We start from the raw sequence: 9,394 nt of genomic DNA on the forward strand, positions 1-9,394 counted from the left end.
GTTGTGTTAGGGTACAATATGCAAGCGCACATAGCATGAATGGACCCATCTATGTGCGAAAAATATATTATCAAGACATTTCAATTTATGCAGATACTATTTAAAGGCACTGAAAATTATTTGATTCACCCTTTCAAACCAAAAGTTACAATATTTTTGAGTTCCCCCTGAATATCTCAAATGAGGCTTTCATGGGGAACTCGTGTCTCTTTCAGGGAGGGCGAGCTCCACACACAATGTAGAACAATGTAGGTTAGCGTACGCATGTATATGTCAATATTGCTACAGAATTTTGTGCCTTTTATGGTCTCATTATTTGGGTTTCCACACAGGACAGGATCTGCTGCGTGGAGCTTTAAATTAAATGTGGAGTTTCCCCAATCTTGCACTTGTGAGAGCCATAGACATATATAAAATGGACCAACAGATCCCGTTGCTCTGGATGGAGACCAGTGAAGGCCATTAGAAGCACTTTTCCGGTGATGGCTGAGCGTTACTGCGCAGCCTCCAACTGAGAGAGACGACGTAAATGTGACGTGAGCAACCTGTCTGAAAGTTGTAAGTCTTCTGGTAGCTGTGCCAAGAGAAATCACAATCATTCTGAATCTTGCAGAGACGGAGAGCATAGGTATATGTGTAACCCTCCTACTCAATTCCACTTTTTTTTTTTTTTGGGATTTACCATGTGCATGGGGAATGAATTGGTGAGAGGTTACTAGAATTTAAAGTTAGGATGTATCCACAGCAACTAAAACTTCGGGCATGCGACTCTGCTAAAGTGTAGAGAGGCCTGGTTAGCTTAAATATAGCTATTTAGCTATAGCTCTGTTTGTTTGTTTGCTTTTTTCACTGTGAGCATAAAACTCCCATGCACATATACCACTATAACCCTTATTTGCAAAAATAAAAAAAAATAAAATCACATTTCAATCGCACACACTTAAATATCAGACCACAAAGATTGAATGCTATACTCAAAATGTATTTATATTTATTTCCAGAACCAGGTGAGTTAACCTTTCAAAATGTCCTCATAGTCCAAATGAAATGACTGAACAATACCCCGGGGTTTTTTCTACTATGTCTCAGTTTTATGAAGGTAAATATGGTGCAAAAAGGGAGAGCTTGTAGAATACAATGTGAGAACTTGCAGAACAAAAAATCTGAACTTGTATGTTAAAATTTGCACTTGTAAAAATTTAATTCGGACAGAGTTGTCCCTCATCTGGCGATAGAAACCCTGATTTTCCCATAGACTGTATATAAGAAGGCTTTTCCCGTTCTGTTAGCTCAGAGCTCCACAGTCTAAGTCCACAGGTACAAATTAGTTTTGCACCAAATGTATCGCCAAGAGTGTTGTGAAAGTCAAGATGCGCAGATTGGCCACTTTGTGATGCGAGAGAGCACATATGTGAACTTGCAGTGACAGATTCCAGAGGTTGTAATCACTGAGTTGTGGTTGTGATGGAAAATGAACCACAGTAAAAAAAAAAGTATACGAGTAAATGTTGCATTATAAGTTTGCAGCTGTCATTGTGTTCATGTAAATATCAATCTACACATTTGTGAATATTTTTTCTGTAACTTCACATTCAGAATACAGGTGTGTGAACATTTTCTACAAGTGCAAATTTCAACTTACAAGTTCAGATTTTTTTTACAAGCTCTCATGTTTTTTTTCTTTGTATGACTTCAAATTCAGATCACATGTGCGTGAATATTTTTACAAGTGCAAATTTTATTTTTACAAGTGCAAATTAAATTTTACAAGTGCAAATTTTAACATACAAGTTCAGATTTTTTGTTCTGCAAGTTCTCACATTGTATTCTACAAGCTCTCCCTTTTTGCACCATATTTACCTTCATACAGTTTTGCTTGTTGGAGCTCAGTGGAAATCTTTCCAGAGAATATTGTCTGTACTCACGGTTCCTTGGTAACAGAAAGATTATAGTGACCATCTATCCGAACCCTTCTGTCCAGTGGTGAGATACACAATGAGGAAACCCGTCCTGAAACTCCGTCCGTCCCAAACACAGACACCTCCGACCTGCAGCGCGAATCCTGAGCACATCTATTGCAGCAACATGGGTGGCAGCATTCAGAAACTCGGTGGCAAAGTGGGTTTCTGAATATGTAGTAGCAGTTCGCACATGGCTATGGCGTTAGCTCCACTTCAGTGAAATCTCCGTGGTCAATTTAACCTGCTCCAAGACAAAGCTCACTCTCCCGTTTTAACAGGGTTACACACTAACAAAAAACCAAGAAAAAAATCCCCCCGGCTCTTAACTTTGATGACCAGTAATGTAATCAATCGTACATAACTTACAACTAGCTCGTAGCTATCTCTACGTCTCTTTTTTTTTCTCGTCACTTTTTTTTCACTTCTCACTCTTTTTCCGTATCATTGGAGGTTTCAGATAAAATGGCTCAACTTATCAACCAAACAAATTTTAACTTCATCTGGAAAAATAAATGCCATTATATCAGGAATGTGATGTGATTAAAAGTGTTGAAGAGGGTGGACTTAATGCAATTGATTTTTTGGTTATGAACGGTGTTCTTAAATTAAAATGGCTGAATTCATATACTTCTAACGAACGCTCCTTTTGGTTCACCATACCGGATGCAGTTTTCAAGAAGTTGGGAGGTGTTAATTTTTTATTGCGATGTGATTATGATCTATGTAAACTGCCAACGAAGTTATCAGATTTTCACCAGCAAGTTCTCCTCTATTGGAATTTGATTTTTAAACACAATTTTACTCCCCAGAATACACCCCTATGGAATAACAGATACATTTTATCCAATAGGAAGTCATTGTTTTTAGACACTTGGATGGAAAAAGGAATTTGGAATGTGTCTCAATTAATGGATGATTCTGGAGAAATTTTAAACCATACAGAATTCTGTGACAAATTCAGTCTTCAATGTTCGTTTAGAGAATACACTAAAGTGATAAAAGCCATTCCAATTCCCTTTAAAACAATGACCAAACAACTTTTGGTTCATGCTAATGTTATATCAGAGATGAGGCCTCTTTGTGTTGAAGGTGTCAGTTTGAACAGCAAACAGTTCTCTAACAAATTTATTAAAAGTGTATTATGTATAAAATATTATCCCTTTCAACTGAAAAGAAAATATATTCTCCGATATTACAGTGATGAAGAGGCAAGAAAGATTAGGAAACGATCCTTATCGTATCCTCTCCCACCAAAAGCCAAAGAAGTGACATTTAAAATATTAAATGATATTTATCCGTCAAATCACTTCTTACATGTAAAATTTAATTGGGAAAGTAACTCTTGTGTTTTCTGTGAGAGCGATATTGAGATGGTCGAACATATTTTCTTTCACTGTGAACCGATTAATGAATTGTGGCTGTCTTTTCAATGCTGGCTTCAATCTAAAGATATACTGCTACAACCATTAAACGAAATGTCAATTAAAGCTGGTTTATTTTTAAAGGATAAAAATCTAGAATTCTTGATAAATAACTTGATTGAGCATTGTAAACATTTTATTCATAGGTGCAAATATTTAAAGGTCAAACCCTACATCAATGGTTGGAAGAATGATCTTAAGCTTTTTGCTACATCTTTACAATACATGACAGAGGTAAACGCCAAAAGACTCTTGTATTTGTTGGACTTATATTCCCTAATGGACTAAATGACCCCTAGCATCTTCTTTTCTTTATTTTCTTTATTTTGATTTGCTATATATATTGTCTCAACCTCAAAGCTGTAAACACGTTTTGGACAAATGTACTAACACATTGTGCCTTGATTGTTTGTATGACTGTTGTATAATAAAGAGTTAAAACTTTCTTTTTCCGTCTCTCTTTTTTAGTCCCGCCCCCTAAAAAAAATCCGGTAGGTTGCCAAACTGCGCTCTGGATGGCACTGATTGGATAATAAACAAAACTGACACCTGGCCACCCAATACAAAATAAAATGACAGAAGGTTCAAAGGTTACTCACAACAGAGGATATTTCAACACCTCACAATTATATAACTCAATAACAAATATGAATTAATATTAAATATTAATAACAAAAAAGGTATTACACAACAGGAACAATTGAACTGGCCCATATTTCAGGATATACTGTATTTCTGGTAACAGAACACAAAATAAACAATATATAAATTTAGCAGGGTGCTACATATGTAAGGAGATAACATAGGCACAGGCTAATTATTGCTAACTGAAATGCTAGTTAACATTAGTAATTAAACCTAAACAGCTAATGTGAGTCGAAACTGCCTGCGAGCTTGTCCTGTACTGTACGGTAATTTCTCTGTGCGACAGTAAGTCCCGTGGTTATGACACAATCGCCTATTTTTATAAAAACGTCTGCTACGGAGCCATAACGTGAGATACAAGGTAATGGAGCCTTTTATACATTGTCGTGTTTCTTTAGAAATAAACAATGGACAAATAGAGTCTTTAAACGCTTCAGATGTAAAGTTATTGCTGTCAAAGTGGCGCCAAAATGAATGGCAGTCAATGGAATGCTAACGGGAGGTGATGGCTTGTTAGCATCAAAATGGCGCCATAGGAGCTACGCGTTCCGAGGAGAAGCTTACCCCCTTGGTGAGAGCCTATTCCTGTTTGTAACTGTTTAAAGACTCTGAAGTACAGCATATTGCTTTGCTTTTAATCTTTGCTATAAAATGAGTAACTAGCTTTAATCAGTAACTAGATAAAGAAATACTCTCTGGATGTCAAATACTAAGGTCACGAGTGTCAATTCCACCAGTGCAACTCTCTGTGTTAACGTTTTTAGAATTTTCTTTTTATATTATATTACTTTTATTGTGATTAAAAAGTTTTATCACCTTGTTTTTGGTGCTGAGACATTTGTTAAATGTAAAGACATTAAATATATTAAAATCTTTATTAAAAACACAATGGCTTTGTGGATTTGTGTGTAATTGTAGAATAACTGGTCTGTAAACCCACCACATTTTGTTTATAACTTTATTTGCAGTTATTACATTAAGTTTATTACATTATTGGCAGTTAAAATGTTATGAGCGGGTATTATCAGTTTCCACGCACCACTCCCAGCCTAAGCTGGGTTCTGAACCCCTTGCAGAGGATGAAGTAGATGACTGGGTCCAGGCAGACGTTGAGAACAGACATTACGATGGTCAGCTCCAGCCCGTAGTAGAAAACCTTGTTCCATGAACAATGCCTCCACAGGAAAGCTTTGGGAAGGCAAATCAGGTGGTAGGGGACGAAGCAAAAGCAGAAGACACTGACCAGGACTAACATAGTCCTGCACGACTTTGCAAGCTTCATGGAGTTGGAGGACGCCGGCTGCCTCTGCTGCGCCAGCAACACCCTGCGAGAGGTGCTGTAGTAAAAGAAGACCAGAGAGACCAGGACAAACAGGAACATGACAGTGGAGAAGACATGTATGATCTTAAAGAGCAAGATGTGCTGGCCACTGTGAAAGCCTTGACAGCTCACTGGGACAGAGGTAAAAGGTTCCTGGGTGTGGAACGACAGGATGACGAAGCTGCTGTCACAGCCAGGAGGAAAACCCAGGTTACCGTGGAGATGATGTGAGCGACCCGCGCTGACTGAAGTATGTGAGTTCCTAAAGGTTGGACTACCTTCAGATACCTGGAGAGGAGAGGCAGGCGTCAATAGTTAACTTCATTGGAAAGCCAGAGTCTGCGCATAAGTTTGGATTACTTTATGGCTGACGGGCATCTGCCGGTGCCGTTTGGGACACAGAGACACTGATACAGATATACAGATATAGAGAGATATGATTCATAATAATTACAGCAGTTGGTATGTGGCAATTATAGTAACAGTAACAGTATTGCAGGGTGAAGTAGGGCTTAGTAGGGCATAGCAGGGTATTGCAGGGCGTAGCAGGGTGCCGAGCAGGACCATGGCAGCAGTTGCAACTATGATTTAGGTGCCATCCCCAATCCAAGTAAAATTGTGAGGTGAGAAAACATAAGGACTCTGGGAAATAAGCTCTCCGGAGCTAAGTTAGTAACAAGCATTACTGGGACATGGATGCACATGGATGAAAAGAGATAGGAGAGAGGAGCTCAGTGTGTCAAAGGAAGTTCTCCGGCAGACAACTACGAGCTGGTCCAAGGCAAACCTAAGCCAGCTCTATAAGGGTTGGTAGATGAATCTGATGACTATGAAGAGAAGCAGAGAAGAGAAGGGGTGTCGTGTCTGCAGCTATACAGTACACCTTCCCCCGCCGGTCTAGGTAACCGCTTTAACTCATTGCTCACTAACTATAAGCTTTATCAAAGAGGAGAGTTTTAAGTTTACTCTTAAATGTGGAGCAAGGTTATTATAGTTTTGCATTTTTCATTAGTTTTTATTTTGTTTTGACTTTTTGTTTTCAAATTCAGTTTAGTTTTAATTAGTTTTTAAAGCGGGTTTGCTGGTTTAGTTTTTATTTTTTGAAAATGCTTAGTTTTAGTTTAGTTTTTATTAGTTTTAGTCTTTTTTTGTAATATGGGTTATTTGTCGGGGGCATTCAAAAAGATCAGAAAAAGTATTGTGTAATAATAACTCAACAAAAACATCATACAATTTTAGAAATATGTATTCACAATGTATTCAACAATAACACCAGTATATAAAATGTAGCCTACATATGGTCATAAATATGTAAACAGTCTACACAAGATGTAGTGTGTGCAAAATGTGTAAGTGACGTGTTCCAGGAAAAAAACCTAAATAGCCAACAGACTAAAGAAGACATACATGAACAGGTGTTTTCAACTTTGGTTCGAGTAAAGTGGCGAACTTTTTGAAGTCAATCGACTCACAGAGTTGTGTAGACATCCCAGTATCAATCCACATATTAACCCACGCTTCCTCCCTTTTGGTGTTCCTGCGTATGTAATAACAAAGAATTTCTAATAAGAAGTTGCACTCTCTCGTTACTTCCGGCTTCTGAACTGGTTGCAGTTCCACCAGAGTTCCATATAGGGGGCGCTCACAGGCCAGTGCAGAATGAATGGGACTCTATGGAGCTATACCCCTCAAAATCCACTTTTCTCAGGATATAATTTTTTTGTCTAGTAATTTGAATGTTGCATTCGAAAGGGGAGGCTAAGAAAATACACACTACTGGGTGTTAGATTTGTTTAAAGTGTCTTTTTTGTTCTAAAAAGCCTTTTAAAATGTCGATGACGTCATACACATATATGGCCAGAGATACTGCTTTACGGCAAGCTCTGAGTCGCTTCCTTTGTTCTCTCGAGGCATCGACAACACAGCTAACAGGTCAGTGAAGACTGTTTTAGGCAACATGAGATTCAAAATGGCTTACTGGCTTGGTCTACCTGTTAGCGGCTATGTAGCCCATGAACATGATGCTGGCGTACATGTTGAGGAAGAGGACGGAGGCGCCAAAGTTGCAGTCAACTTGGTGGAAGGTGGCAGAGCTGGTGGCATATTTGGTGATGCGGATGGGGAGACTGAGACAGAGCAGGAAGTCAGCAGCTACCAAGTTCTTCAGGTAGATCATCATGCTGCTGGACGGCTTCTGCTGAGCTCGGCAGAAGTAAAACATCATGAAGCCGTTAAGGAGGAGACCCACCTATGAAGAGAAGTGAACAGAGTGAGGATGAAGCTTTAAAAATTAGTCAGTCAAAATAATTTTGAGCTGACCAAAGGGTTTGATCTGATAGACAGAAGTTAATTATTTTCTATACCTAATAGCATAGCTTTTTAACACAAGTCAGTTAGAAAAAGGCGAAGATATATTTAGCTGTCACTACACTTTTATGTGCCCAACCAAAAAACAACCATGGTACTATCATTGTCTTGATACTATCTTTGTCTTGGCTGCCTCAGAGTCTTTAAAGGTTGTGCAGAGGTCTGGTTACATGCAAAGGGCCAGTGACATCAGTTAGGGTATGAGATTGAGTAAGATCACGACTGTGAGTGTCATTTCCTCAGGAAATTATTCACTCGCCCCAAAAATGTTTCCTCTCCTGAAAAGGCATAACACATCTAAAAGTCATCTGAACTGTTCAGTTGTGGAGTATTCAGATCCTTTACGTAGTAAAACTACTAATACCACACTGTTAAAATACTCTGTTACAAGTAGCATATAGTATCATCAGGAATGTACCTAAAGTATTAAAAGTAAAAGTACTCAATTCAGAAAAATCCTCACATTTTAGAAACTAGAAACGATCAAAACAGTTCTGTCAATAAGTCTTTAATATGCTAACTGTGGTGGCAGTAACTCAGTCTGTAGGGAGTTGGGTCGGGAACCGGACGGTTGCAGGTTCAAGTCCCCATAGGGACCGAAGTACAGAGTGTGGACTGGTAGCTTGAGAGATGCTAGTTCACCTGATGGGTCTTTGGACTTTCAGTTTAGTTCATTTTATTTGACCATGTGACAGTTTTTGGGTTCCTTTTTCTGTGATTATCTCATGTGTCTCAGTTGTCCTGCACAGCATGTCTACCCTTGTCAGCCTGTCTTTGTGTTATGTTGTCTATTCAGTTTCCCTGTTATTTGTTCATGGTTGTGCGTTACCTGTGTTCTGTTTTGTTTTTCTTGATCTACCCATGTGTATGTTTTGTGCTTCAGTTTTCTGTTTTACTTTGTCTGTTTTTTTCTGTGCTTTACTTTCTGACTTGTGTTTTCCCGCCTCTGTGATTGTCTGCCCTGCCCTGATGTGTTCCACCTGGTCATCAGCCCCCATGTCACCTGTCTCTCATTACTACCCTCGTTACCTTTAGTCTCTGTGCTTTCTTTGTCTCTTGTCGGTTCTACGATGTTCCTCCCAGTGTCATTCCCTGCGTCTCTTCATCCTTTTGGTTTTGCCTTTCCTAGTCTTTCGTTTTCTGTTGTGTTTTTTTGGATTTTGCGTTATATTCCTTTCGCCTGCCTGCCAACCTGCCTCAGGACACCTTCTGTTGTAAGCCTTTTTTAAGTTAATAAACACACTCAGTTTATTTGATAATAAAGCATTGTATTTTATAAACTACATGTGTTTTTTGTGCAAATTTGTGAAGTAACTAGTAACTAAAGCAAAGCTGTCAGATTACTGTAGTGGAGTAAAAAGTACAATATTTCTCTGAAATGTAGTGGAGTAGAAGTTAAAAGTGGCATCAAAAGAATCAACTGAAGTACTTTACATTTGTACTTAAGTACAGTAAGCTACTTGAGTAACCGTAGTTACATTCCACCACTGGAATTGTTGAAACTCACCAGGAACACCAGACTGTAGACCACCAAGAAGAAGGGGTGGGCTGAGGTGTCGTTCCATACACAGTTAGTCGAACCGTTGGCTTTGTTCCGGTTTGTAGCTGTTGACCAGTTGAAGGATGAAGTTACTTCTTCTTCTCCTCCTCGATCGCTCATTTTTTTTCTGGTTGTTCTA

At 38.7% G+C, this 9,394-nt stretch overlaps 1 pseudogene; it reads right to left on the reverse strand.

Annotated features, from left to right (window-relative positions):
• Positions 1-4,977: 4,977 nt before the first annotated feature.
• LOC116057417 lies at positions 4,978-9,394 on the reverse strand (annotated as a pseudogene).

Source organism: Sander lucioperca, chromosome 4, assembly GCF_008315115.2.
Source record: "Sander lucioperca isolate FBNREF2018 chromosome 4, SLUC_FBN_1.2, whole genome shotgun sequence".
NCBI classification, from domain to species: domain Eukaryota; kingdom Metazoa; phylum Chordata; class Actinopteri; order Perciformes; family Percidae; genus Sander; species Sander lucioperca.